This window comes from Lynx rufus, unplaced genomic scaffold (genome assembly GCF_022079265.1).
Source record: "Lynx rufus isolate CCGP_SWC_20201006 ecotype Redwood Valley unplaced genomic scaffold, mLynRuf1.p SCAF_20, whole genome shotgun sequence".
NCBI classification, from domain to species: Eukaryota; Metazoa; Chordata; class Mammalia; order Carnivora; family Felidae; genus Lynx; species Lynx rufus.
Window position 1 is genome coordinate 30,178,322 of NW_025814835.1, and position 14,746 is coordinate 30,193,067.

Sequence of the window (14,746 nt, forward strand, 5' to 3'; positions counted from 1 at the left end):
ACTACATAAGAAGTAATGGATATCAATTTGAAGATTAAGTTACAAACAGACTGACTTCTCTGAGCCACCACTCTTGGAGAAGCAAGCTTCCATGTTGTGTGTAGGCAGGAACTTATGTCTATTGAGGCTTATCCACAGTTAGCCAAATGAGCTTGGACGAAGATGTTCTGAGGCCTGCCACCGTCCAAGTGACAGAACTTGGAGGCATATCCTTTCCAGTCCAGCCTTGAGATGAGAGTAGTCCTGGCCATTACCTTGACTACAGCCTGTGAAAGATCCTGAGTCAGAGGCTTGCAGTTATATTTTGCTTGGATTCTTGACCCACAGAAATTGTAAGATAATAAATGCCTGTGGATCTAAGTCATAACATTTTGAGGTAAAGTGTTATACTGCAATAGATAATTAAAATACTCAGTTTCCCCAGTTCTTGTGAGACACCAACACTGGCCCTTCTTCTTATAGCACTGATAAGCACCATGTAGAAGCTGGACTTCAAGACCTTTTCATTCTGCCTCTTAGCCCAACCAAGCCCATGCTCAGCCCCATGTACCCATCGTCCTAAATCTGAGTTCCAGGGTGCCTCAGCACTGGTTATCTATAACAACTCCTATAAATGACTCCCTTGATTCTCCTAAGATGTTTTGAGATAAATATTATCATATCCATTTTATAGACAATGCTATTGTTGTCCAGAAAATTTGCACAAGTAGGATTTTTGACTCCAGGTTCAACAATATTATACTGAAGCTACCTCTTTTATTTCCTTAAATATCATAGAGAAGCTATTACAAATTACTAAACAAAAAATGATTTGAAAAATATCAGACCATCTGTACTAAGTGCCGAGTAAATACACTTATTTTTAATTGTAATGAAGTATCACACTAGTATAAACTATAAGTCCATTAATACACACATATGTATATATGCATATGTATGTGATTTTTTTTCCTGTTTGAATCTCATGGAAATTCACATGGTTAACTTTCAATTAAAATCTTCTCTGTTTCTTGAGACTCATACATACTCCTTATGTGTACATTTGGATAATTAAATTTGACTCTATATATGTGATCATGTATAATGTATTTTACCTCTGAATTTTATTGCTGAAGTTGTTATCGATTTTTATTTTTATTTTATTTTAGTGAAGATTAAACAAGAAGGGAGTATCAATGTCATAACAAACCTGATTCATAATGAATTCTTTCTCCCTACTGCTTGTGTTAAGGGACAGGGGAAAGAGAGATTTTTAGCATAAACCATCCCAGATCTTTAAATTTGTATGTAAAACTGGCACCAGTTCATCACTGCTTTTGCTGTGAAAAAAAAAAAAATCAAAGTCGTCCACGAGAATCCCCCCCCCCTTTTCTTTAATAATGGATACTTTCAGAGACCTCCTAAGGTCCCATTCCCCCTGTCATGTTTAAAGGGTTTATTGTTTCCAGAAAAGCTTTTGCTGCTCCCTCTGGAGACTGAGCTGATCCAAGGTAATATTAATTCTGTGCCTCTCTCTTGTCGGAACTCAACTTCAAATGGAATATATGAGATGAAAGCTGAAAGAGAGGTTATGTGGGCTGTCATCCGCCATTGTGTCTGAGGCATCAACTGTGCTCAGAACAAATTAGGTGTCAGTCTGGTAAATCACAGTCAGGAAGGCAAATCAGTTTATAGAAGACTTATTTGGTCTCCTGGAAGGCTCCACCATTGAGAAAACAGTTAATCTTTCTTTTCTTTTCTTTTTGGTAATTTAAAAAAAAAAATCTGAGATTTAGCTGGTCATTTTTATTGTCTCCTCAAACCCCTCTCCACTCACTTCTTGTTTCCCCTACAGAGATGAAGAGCTATTGCTCTAAATGACTAGACTAGTAGCATTTACAGGACTATTCACAGGGAATGTTTCATTATTTCAGTTAATTTCCTAAATGACGGAAGACATCAGAAAAAGAGGGGGAGGGCTGAATCTGAGCAAGAGGAAGATGTGACTTAGCTGCTGCCCTTCTGTGTGGAATGTTTGCAGATCAAGGAGAAGCAGAGGAGGGAGAAGCAGACAAATCTCAGTCTCATGGGATTTGTTTCAGTTTTATCAAATCCTTCTTGATCCTATTAGCCTCTCATTAAGAAGTTTGGAGGGCAGAAGAAAAGGAATTGCTTTTTACCTTGGAATGTAGAATTCTGAATCTGTCATACCTTTAACCTGAGGGAAAAAGAGAGACAAGAAAGAAGAAAAAATTGTATTTGTCATATCAGGCTACTCAATCATTTTGCTTTAATCACTGAAATTTATAAAGAAATAGGGCACCACCAAAAAAAAAAAATCCCTAGACAAGGAGTCACAAGTGTTCTAGTTTTGACTCAGCCAGTAATTTAAAGACCTTGAGATAATTACTTTAATATGCTAGCTCACCCTCTTCTCATTTACAAATGGTGATTATTATTTCTACCCTTGCTTTTGCTAACATTGTTATTGTGTGGATCAGTAGAGAGGAAATCATAATGAAATACAACAGGAACAATCAAAACTGATATTATTACAAAGGCCCCACCAGTTGGTCACATCTGTGTCACTACTCTTCACATGCAGAGAGGTGTTCTCAAAGTTCATCCACTGCAATTTGAATTGACACTTTGCCTGTATTTGCCTCCACACCAGCTCTCTCTAACGTACTTCGGGTGTATGTGACTTGCTTCTTGAGGTATGATCAGAGAGTCCACCATTTAAACTTTAAATTATTCCCTGGGGTTTTGCCTAACTACAGTTCTGCAGAGGAAAAAGTATTGGGTACTGATAATTGCTACTTATTTCCTCATTTGGTTCAGTACCCTTATCTGAGGTTTTGTACCCTTTCCTACTAACCCATTTGCTTGATTCAACATCAATCCTTCTACCTGCTTGTTCCAGACTTACCTGTCTGTCTCTTTCTTTTGCCAAACATCTTGATTCCTGACTCTCTTTCTGGCTCTAGAATATAAATTCAATCACAAGCCATATGTTCTACATAACTTTTCTTTTTTCTGTCTCATTTGTATTGAGAATGTAGCAACTCAGATGTAACATGAAGTTTTCTTAACAGTCATATTGCTTGTTCCCATTAGCTTAGATTCTGATTTCCTCTCTTGTTTCCCTTGAGTTACTGCAACATCTTAATAGAGACTTTACATCCATTTGGCCTGTGGGCATGTGGAAAAGTGCACCATGTCCTCTTCTTTAAAGCCTGGGTGGAAGCTGCAGCATCATACCAAGGAGAACTGTACACAAAGCTTCTAGGTGGTTACTAACAGCTAACAGGGACAACTTGAGAAATGGGAGCCAAGGTGATAACCTAGAATACTTGAGACACGTTCTCTTCCAAAACTTCTACAAAGAGATGATCGGAGGCTCGGTGGTTGGGATTGACATTTGCGATATATTCAAATTTTCCTTTCACCCTCTGCTTTTCCTCACCTGTCATCTTCTTCTCCTCAAACTGCAAAGGTATCCTCCTATTGCTCTTCTCTTCACTTTGAAATGGTTCTAAAGATGAGTTACACTCCAGTCTCTAGTTCACAATCTCTTACCCACTGTTCTGGGATTTTGCTTTTTCCTATCTCTCTCGTGAAATGGCTCTTCTATTTGTACTGTTAATACTCTAATTACCACACCTATCAACTTTCTCTCTTTCTCGCACTTCTGGAATTCCTTGTGATATTTACAATGTTAGGTACACACTCTGTGAAACATCCTCCTGTCCCCATTTTCATGTCCTGCACATGCCTGTTTCTCCCTGATTCTTGACCACTCGTTTCCTACCACACCCATCACTTCCCTCATCTGTCTATCCTTGGAACTTCCCAACTCTTTCCAAGCTACACAAATTTTAAGCTCTTGGCCCTGTATTTTTGTCATTAAGTTTTCAGCCCTTCTCCTTCTCACATCCTGCCCTATATTTCCAGCAACTGCTTAGGTATTCCATATCCAGGCCAGATGAGTGTATCTGATGCAATGGACACAAAACTTAACTTTATCAAATCACATTTTTCTCCTGTATTTTTAGCCCTATTTTTCACTCAATAACTCCAACTAGAGTTTTTATAGTTATTTGCAACTCAAGCTTTCCTAATCCTACCTTTCATGTAGAAATAGGCGTTTCACTCTTCTGTCATCTGCAGCCTCACTGCCATGTTTTGTTTTGTTTTTTCCTCACTGCCATCTTTAATTAAGGTCTTTGCCATTTCTCAGTCAGATGTCCAAACATTCCCTACTAGTTTATTTTACCTCTTCCTTATTTTACCCCCTCACCCAATACATGCCCCACCATATGTTCTTGCCACAACTTTCAGAATATGCCATGCTTTTGTCTGCTTCTTTTTTCTCATATAGATTCTCCTCTGCTAAAAATGCTCTTTTTCTCCATGTCAAATGCCTCCCTTGTGAAGTCTTTTGAGTTTTGGAGAGTTATCCCCTCCTGAGTTATCCCCTCCCCTTCCAATTTGCTTCAAATGAATTTGCCACCACTATTTACTACTTGTTGCTATCTGTATTTTTTAAAATTTTTATTTATTTTTTTAATTTACATCCAAGTTGGTTAGCATATAGTGCAACAATGATTTCAGGAGTAGAGTCCTTAATGCCCCTTACTCATTTAGCCCATCCCCCCTCCCATACCTCTCCAGTAACCCTCTGCTTGTTCTCCATATTTAAGAGTGCTATCTGTATTTTGATGCTGGCACCAGGTTTAAACTGAAGTCAAACCAATCTTTTGTTTTGCCTCAGGGCTGCTAATAATCCATGAGTTTTTCTGATGGGAGAAACTGTGATTTCCCCCTTTCTTTCTTTCTTTTATTTTTTTTTTAACTCAAACACTGACCTTTTGCCATCTTAGTATAAAGGGGGTTTATTTGTTTCAAATTGTGTAGTTGTAATTCAAGCCTATTTGAAAAGTAATCATTGTGACCATTAAAATCGAGAGAAAGGCAAACCTGGATAAGCCAGTGGAGCTACATGAGGCCCCATGGGGTAGGCTGGAGCCACCTGGATTTATTTATATCTATTAAAAAATCCTCTTGTATTATGAGAGCTGGCTTTTAGGAGATCAAAGGAATCAGTGTGGAAATGTTTTTCTGACTGTGTAGCACACAAACATCATTTAAATGTCACCTCAACATGTGCATATAACCAAAGCCCATCAGACCATCAGGGAGCAATGGAAGCTGGCACTATGCCTGCATTGTTAGCCTTGCTCTGTATTGATGGAAATAACAGGCAAAACAGAGACAAACAGTAAAGAAGGAGGTAGAATGTGTTGTGGCATGGGGACACGGTGCCTGTAACAAGATGCACAAATTTCCAGTTTTGTCTTGAAAAAGCAAATCAGTCTAAGAATGGCTCTGTAATTTCCATGGCTGGAGGTGATTTGTCAAAAGCTCCTGCCCTAGTATCTTTGGAGATGGAGCCCTGTAGCTGCACAAGGTCTTTGCATTGAGATTAATCCTCCATGTTTGGAATGCAGAAGCAGCAAAATAGGCAACGGGCCTGGCTAAGCAGGTTCAATGTGAGAGATCAAAGAGCAAATGATCAGCAAACAATGTTTGTGGTCATTCTTTTCCCAGGATGCTGTTCCTTTCAGGATATTATGAGTATACTTCCTGGAATGATTTTCACAACATTCATTTATTAAATATATTTTGCTATTAGAAGAACTTTTATATTCATTCATTCATTTGTAACTCACATCTCTCCTGTAACATCATAAAGCATTAGAGATGGAAAATTCCCTAGAGATCACTTCTCCAACACCAGCATTTACTAAGACCAAAAGAGATCTCAATTTGTTTAAAATCCTGTAAGTAGCTAGTATTACTGGATCTTATGCCACTACTGGCTACTCTAGTAGCTTTTTCCATAAGCCAAAAAAGCCATTCAGGAAGAGTTTTTTCATCAGACTCTTTGCAGGGTATAAAAGGAGACTATAGTTTCTACAGTCCAGGAACAGGGCTGTGTAGAATACTTTCAGCATCTAGTCTGGAGTGGCAGGTGAGTGAACACTGCAAAGTGAGATATTCTTCAAACAAATATTTGCCAATTACACAATTTTTATTTTTAGTATTAAATAGTGGGGCTAATATTCTAGCCTGCGTTTTTTGTTTTCTGTCTGTGCTTTATTTTGGAAGAAATAATCAGGTACAGAAATATGAAAGTATGGGAGAGGCATGCTCCTAATATTGAGGTTTACTCTCTCCATTGGGTATTACTGAGGTAACTGCCCACACAGGCAGGGTGCACTCCTCTTAGGTCATTCTCCCTGAGGTGGTGAGTTGATTATTAGTCCTAAGTATTGATAGGTCAGATCACAATGATATTCCTTGACAAGTCCTCAAACTTACTACACAATACTTTAAAGGATGAAACACTTGAATTTATGATCTGGGTAGTGAGAATTGATGATTCACTACCTTAGCAGATCTCTTTCTCTAAAATTCTTTCATCTAAATAGTTTCCCAAACCCAGCAGAAAATTTTATTGGGTACACAGAAGGTACCCAACCATTCTCACTGAACACAACTTTCTTTTTTAAAGTGCTTTTATTTCCTATTCATCTAAATTTTACCTATTGTTTCAGATCCACATCAATGTAACATCTCTTATAGGAGGCATTTATTGAATATAAAACAATGGATCATCTGGATTTCTATAGCACCAAAGAGTTCTAACTACAAACCTAGCATTTAAGAATACACTGTGTTTTTTCTCTTTTTTCTTTTCTAATTATATCATGGGATTTATTTAGAATCTCACAAGAATTCTGGGAAATTCAAACTTTTTACCTTTAAAATATTCTATTAGAAGTTTCAATTGTCAAGGAATAGCTTTGTGACCTGTCCTTCAAGGAAGTTAGAGTAATCAACCAGCTACCTCTAGGAAAATGGCCCTTCGGTGTGCCCACCTGGGGAGTTACCTCAGCGTAGAATAATTGGAGACCCTCTGCATGTTCTCTCTCTGATGTTAGGTCTTGCAGTGCTCTCCATGCAGAAATGGACCCAGAGTAAAAGTGGTCTATAAGCATTTGTTGATTGATCTTACTTTCTCAACTCCCAACATCAACATGAAAGATTCTGATAACTCCATTCGATAATTCTGTTGTTGCCCATGACATATATTATTAGGAGTCAATCAATTACAGTTCTTTCCAAATTCTGCCATGTTGTAGTTATATGAAATTGAACAAAACCATCTCACTCTAAGAACATGTTGATCTTTAGTGTAGAAATAATAATTTGTTCCCATCTCCAAAAGCTCTAGTGAGGAAAAGTCTTAAGTGAAATGGCCATAACATTCCTAAGCTTTATACAAATGACAAATACTATTGTTATAACATTATCATTAGTTCTTAGTGCTTATTACTATAATTTTTGAGTCTTTCTTTAGCTTAATACTTTATGATATTCTATTTCATTTTTCTATCATTTGTGCTTTTATATCTCATTTCGGTTTTATGCATGTTAAGTGCAGATATATATATATATATATATATATATACACATCTTTATTATATATAAATAAAATATTATCCTAAATAGGTCAGAAATCAGAAAATATTGCTATTTTCCTGGATTTGAATCTATCATCAGACTCTGTATTGACAACAGAGATACTGGTTTCAGTATATAAAAACGGAATTATAGCGGAAGTCTTTCGAAATTTCAGTTGAATTTTATATAATGGGGGAAAAAGATGATTAAACTATATATCCATGGGAGATAACATTACATGAAAAAAAAGCAAAAGCTTGTTATGTGTTTGTGGGACTCCATCTGCAACCACCGCCACCCCGTCAAGAGGTCAGAAGATGTGATTATGGAAGGGGCAGCCTTGCCATCACTATTTAATCATGCACACAGTACTCCTCACAGTAATCAGGAGTGACAGGCGGAGGGCAGCTCTCTGCGTGGGGCTCAGATAGGCAGCCCTCATCTATTGGCTTCCCAGTACTCAGTCCTTCTTTCCTCCCCTCCAAAGGGTCCCAGGCTGAACTGGCTATACAGGCTCTCAGGTTGCCAGGCCTAGCTGACTGGCAAATGACTGAAGTCTTCATGCATCTTGGTGACCAGGGATGCCTCACCTACCCTCCTTGTCCACCTCAGCCCCAGCTGCCAGCTCAGAGAGCCAGAGGAGCATAATTGCATTGGCATTGCTCCAGCACCCTAAGGGCTCATTGCCTGCTACCCTCTCTCACCTCCTGTACCAGGCAAACAGAAAGGTTAATGGTTAACGATGTCAAGCTTGATTGCTCTGCTAAAGCATAAGTGTGAGGGATGCATACATTTCAATCCAGAAATCAGTATCTCATATATGAGAGATAAAGTAAGACAGCTGGCATGGAAGGAGGCAGCATGATAGTGTACTTCTGGGCTGGAAAACCAGACATGAAGTTCATGTTTCAGCTTTAAAACTAGTTCACAGTGTGGTGCTGTGAAAATCATGCAACCTTTTTTATTTAACCTTAGCCCTTTCCTTTGTTGAAGATGACACTTAGTGATAAATAATTGCTAATTTCTCTATGATATCAAAAGAATCCTTTAAAGCTTGAAAACAGAATTTTTGCATAGAAGCCTCTCTTCTTTTCTGCTATTCTATGAAAGGTTGTAATGTGAAATAATATAAAATAGTTCTAATATGGTCATTTACATGGAAATTATCTTAAATAGTCCATTCCATTAAAAAATATTCAAGTATTTTCATGTAAAAAAAACAAGAAATATTCAGCACCTGCTATGTGTTTACCATTTTCTGTGTTTCTGTCCTAGTTAAAAAGATTAATATATAGGAAATAATTTAAAGGTAATAAAAAATGATGTATCATTAAACTATGTGGCAGCCACGAAAATTCATTCTCTTCCCCTCACTGACTTCCAACTCTAAGGAGTATAGCTGATCCAGAGCCTCACTCTGGAGTCTATGTCTGTATTTGCTAAGAGAACACACTTCAGCGGGGCTACACTAAGGCCTGACCTGTTTCTGGGAAACTTAGGGCTCCCCTAATGTCTATGCCACACGTTCTGTGGTTGACACAGCAGTCTAGGATCCTTCCACCCCATATTTACTCCCTCTGAACTTCACTTGGGATCTGATTTGTATCATAGTTTTATAGTCCTCAGAGCCTTTCTTGGCTCCCTCCCATTTTCTCTCACGCAAGCATCCCTAATAAAATTCTTGCACAATAAATCTTGTCTTGACATTTGTTTCTTGGATTACTCTAACTAACATAGGCTAAAAATTGTGTAAGCTCTGTGGATATAAATAAATGTACAAATAAAGCATAAAGTAAAAACTGAGAATGGTAAAGATTACCGCTGGGCTCAGTCACCAGCTCTGCCAATGATATGCAATCTAGGCTAATAATTTATCCTCTGTCTCAGTTTTGTCTACTGTAAAATGGGGACTATAGTGTTACTTATATCTAGGGCTTTGAGGAGTACAAAATAAATTAAATTGTGTAAAGCCTTGAGAAGAATGCCTATTATATTCTAAATAGTATGTAATGGTTAGCTACTACAGATGAGGAAATAGAAGGCCAAAGAGCTAAAACAAACAAGAAACAACTTTGTTTAAAATCACAGAGCTAAGTGGAAGTATCAAGGTAAATTCTTGGGTTTCCTATTAGATGCTCAATATGTCGGTTTGTTTTATTTGTTTTTTGTTTGTTGTTTTTAACTTGTTTATTGTATATGCTGTTCTTATCATGTGTACTCAATAATATTAAGAATTTCAAGAAATATTGGGGTGCCTGGGTAGCTCAGTTGGTTAAGTATCCAACTTTTGATTTTGGCTTAGGTCATGATCTCATGGTCCTGAGATGAAGCCCTGCATCCAGCTCCACGCTGGGCATGGAGTCTGCTTAAGATTCTTTCTCTCCCTCTTCGTCTGCCCCTTCCCCCTCTTGTGCGCACACACACACACACACACACACACACACATGTTCTCTCTCTCTCAAAACAAACAAAAAAGAATTTTACAAAATATTAATGGCAAAGTTGAGATTGACATGTCATTTCATGATGAAGCTTGATAGTTGATAATTAAATATTAGAATACGTATCTTTTTCACTTATCAATTTTGGTAAGGTAGATGTGCTATGGACAGAATTAACATGTGATTAGTATATAGGTGCTAAAATTATAACTAGAAATTTTCCATATGTGCAATTAAAATCATTTTGGTTCTTATTTCTGGAGGCCTCAACACCTTTCACAGGACCTCCTTCATCTTCCTGTCTATACCAAGAAGAATACAAATGTAAATCTCTCCCTCTTCTTCAGTTGGCCCAGTTGTTCGTTTTGCTCTGAACTTTTCACCCAGTTCCCCAGTGACTTGATTGAGGTCCTGTATTTAATTTCTTCAGAAAGTGTCTTTGAGAATGAATTCTAGGTAACTGAGAACCTATTGGAAATCTAAAGAAATCAAGTTCCTCATGCTGACTTTAGTTTTAACTGGTAGCCTCACTGCCTAGAAAGTAGATTTCTCACCTCTGAACACAAGCTTTTCACACCTCGATCATCTGCTTTTCCTGCCAAACTAGGCATAGATGCCTGAACTTCTACCAATTGTCTGATTCATGCAACTTTTATTACTTACACACTTCTCTTTGAATATCTGGAGGACATTTTCTTCTTTCCTGAATTTAACCTTTTAGAATTCTCACCTGATTGAGATTTTTATTTGAATTATTCTACCTGAATATCTAATTCTTATATCACCAGCCTGTAAACTATCTAACACGTACCAGCTTTGATGTCTCATAGACTGCAGATCTATGTAGACTCTCTTTTTATAATCTTTTCCTAGGTTATATATTTTAGCACAATTTTCAATTCATTTACTGCACTTTACTTAAAAAGTTGCAGTGAAGATATATTTAAAAGACTTAGCAGAAGTATGAGGCACATAATAGGAATTTAAGCAGTGGAAGCTAATTTTATCATTTATTGCACATTTATTAACTAAGAGTTAACATTTTAAAAACAGCGAATGCTTTGCCTAAGTTTATATGTTCACCTACATGTGTTATCTAAACATGCTAAAATACGTATAGAAAATTAAGATAAGATGTTGATTTTGCCTCCCAGGAACTGATAAATTGATGCTAATGTCTTGGTTCTTGCTTTCCTCAGGGTGACTTTGTTATCTGATGCCAAATCTTTGTCACTTCATACATTAATTTATATATGATACATTTACTGAGGTCCTTCTACTGGCTAAATACTATGGTAGGTATTGGAATACAATATTATATGAAAATGCCTTGAAAAAAAAGGAAAGCTGGAGACATCACAGTTCTGGACTTCAAGTTGTATTAAAAAGCTGTAGTGGTCAAAACAGTATGATACTGGCACAAAAACAGACACATAGATCAATAGAATAGGGTAGAGAAACCAAAAATGAATCCACAACTATATGGTCTATTAATCTTTGAGAAAGTAGGAAAGAAAATTCAATGGGGAAAAGACAGTTTCTTTGACAAATGGTGTTGGGAAAACTAGACAGCAACATGCAAAAGAATGAAACTGGACCATTTTCTTATACCAAACACAAAAATAAATTCAAAATAGATTGAAAACTTAAATGTTGAGAGCTGAAACCATAAAAGTTCCTGAATAGAGTACAGGTAGTAACTACTTTGACATCAGCTATAGTAACTTCTTTCTATATGTGTCTCTCGAGGCAAGGGAAACAAAATCAAAAGTAAACTATTGGAACTATTAAAAAAAAAAAGCCTCTGCAAAATGAAGGAAACAAAACTAAACTAAACAAAACTAAAAGGCAGCTTACAGAATGGGAGAAAATATTTGCAAATGATGTATCTGATAAAGGGTTAGTATCCAAAATCTATAAAGAATTTATACAATTCAACCCCCCCCAAATAATCCAGTTAAAAGATGGGCAGAAGACATGAATAAACATTTTTCCAAGTAGATATCTAGATGGCAAACAGACACATGAAGTGATGCTCAACATCACTGATCATCAGGGAAATACAAAAGAAAACTGCAATCAGATATCATCTCACACCTGCCAGAATGGCTAAAATCAACAACACAAGAAACAGCAGGTGTTGTCGAAGCTGTGGAGAAAGGGGAACCCTCTTGCACTGTTGGTGGGAATGCAAACTGGTGTAGCCACTCTGGAAAACAGTATGGAGGTTCCTGAAAAGTTAAAAATAACAACTACCCTATGAACTAGCAATTGCACTACCAGGTATTTACCCCAAAATACAAAAAATACTAATTCAAAGGGATGCATGCACCCCAATGTTTATAGCAACATTATAGCCAAATTATGTAAACAGTCCAAGTGTCCAATGACTGATGAATGCACAAAAAAGAGGTGGCATATATACACAATGGAATATTACTTAACCATAAGAAAGACTGAAGTCTTGCCATTTCCAAAGACATGGATGGAGCTGGAAAGTATTACACTCAGCAAAATAAATCAGTGAGAGAAAGACAAATACCATATGATTTCACTCATATGTAGAATTTAACAAACCAAACAAATGAACAAAAGAGAAAAAAAAGAGAGAGTCAAACCGAGAAACAGGCTCTTTTTTCAAAAAATTTTTAATGTTTATTTATTTTTGAGAGAGAGAGACAGACAGAGCATGAACCAGGGGAGGGGCAGAAAGAAAGGAAAACACAGAATCTGAAGCAGGCTCTAGACTCTGAGCTGTCAGCACAGAGCCCAATGGGGGGGCTTGAACTCACGAACTGTAAGATCATGACCTAAGCCGAAGTCAAATGCTTAACCGACTGAGCCACCCAGGCGCCCTCAAGAAATAGACTCTTAACTACAGAGAAGAAACTAATGGTTACCAGTGGGGAGGTGGTGGGAAAATGGGTGAAATAGGTGATGGGGATTAGGAAGTACACTTGTGATGAGCACTCAGTGTTGTATGGAAGTGTTGAATCACAATACTGTACACCTGAAACAAATATTGCACTGTATGTTAACTAACTGAAATTTAAATAAAAACTTTAAAAAAGAAATAACTAAAAATATTATATGAAAATGATAATCAAGATGGATAGTATTTAGAGTTATCTCCATGAGTCAGGCTGTGAATTATATGAATTATTTAATTTAATACGCACAGCACACTTATGAAGCAAGTTCCGACCTATATTGGCATTCCAAGTTGACAAATGAGGTACCTGAGCAAACACTGTGTTAAATAATCAGGATGTAAAATAAGTGTTAGGGATGTACTTCAAATTCAAGAATATCTACATTAAAGACCAACATTCTTCAGACAGACATCATCTTTGTCCTTGAAAGTCTAATGGGTGTTTCACAACCCTTGGTTGAAGAACAGGGGAAACTAGGAAGATTTGTACAATTCACTGATGTGTTATAGGGTACTGAAGAATAGTAGATTGGTCAGAATTTGATGAGGGGTCAAGTATCTTTCATTGTAGTCCTCACTTCCTTCATGAAGATTTCCCTATGGCAATAAATGATGAACATCTCAATTTTTGTAGTATCTTAATACTTAGGAAGTATATTTTTATATTGAACACTAATTTTTAAAGTTATATTTTATTATTCCATTTAAATTTCAGTTCTTTGGGGGCAGGGCCTATTCTGAGTTCTCTGTGTAGATCTCTATCCAGGAAATTTTCCCAGAAAATATATTAAAATAATAGTTCAATTCAATTACATATTCATCATGAGTGATTTACTGGGCACCTACTGATTCTCCTCCTATAGACAAAACATGTGTATAAGATACTGTTCTTGTCACCATACAGCTCTAGTTTCTCTTAGGGAGAGAACATTTACCCATTTAACTGCAGGAAACCTTGCCACTTTCTGTATTTCCAACCTTTGTAGCTTTCCATCCACATTCAAACTTAACATGAAAGTTCAAGTGCCAAAAAATGAAGGTGGTGGGGAGTCTTTCCAGTAATCAGCATGTGATTGGAATTAAATGCCTTTCAGAGATCCCTGTTTAAAATCTGTTTTATTCATTCAGCAGCAGCAATTTCTTTAACAGCTACAGTTATAATTGAGAGGTTTGGGGCAGAGAGAATTGATTTCGATAAATGCTTTATTCTTTTACCAGTAATTCTCTTAAGTGGACTTCAGTGAATTACCTTTGTTATGCAGCTATTACCAGGGATAACCTCAAAATAACTGGGGCATCAGCCAAGGAATGTCTTAACTACAGTAAGGGGATGTAGCCCTCCTGAGAGAAGTAGATTTTTACCCCAGTGTCGGGGATAATAATCACAACACAGCATTTGCCTTTCTGCAAAACTGGGCATTTGAGTCTGAGACTACATAAATTAAAGCTCTTAACAGAAACTGTGGGAATTTTTGTTAGAAAATTTGTGAGCGGTAACTGGTTTTGCTCTTTTTGTCCACTGTAGTGGCAATTAGTACCATATGGCCTATTCTGTTACAACCTGTACAGAGCTGTATATTCTACCAACCTTCTTTCTACCAAAAATGTTTTGTCTAGATATCAAAGAAGGTTCCTTGCCAAAGATGATGTTGCTGAATCTTCCAAAACAAACAAGAATCAGCCACTTAAAGAGCAAAAAAGGAAAGAAGCCATCAGTCAAATGAAAGCTAAGGATATTATAACTTAAATGAAGCGTTTGACTAATAGACAATAGAGACTGAAGACAGAGTATATATAAATCATTTTGAAATGAGAAATTTATAGAGGAGAAAAAATCGTAAATTATTGAGGACATGAACATATG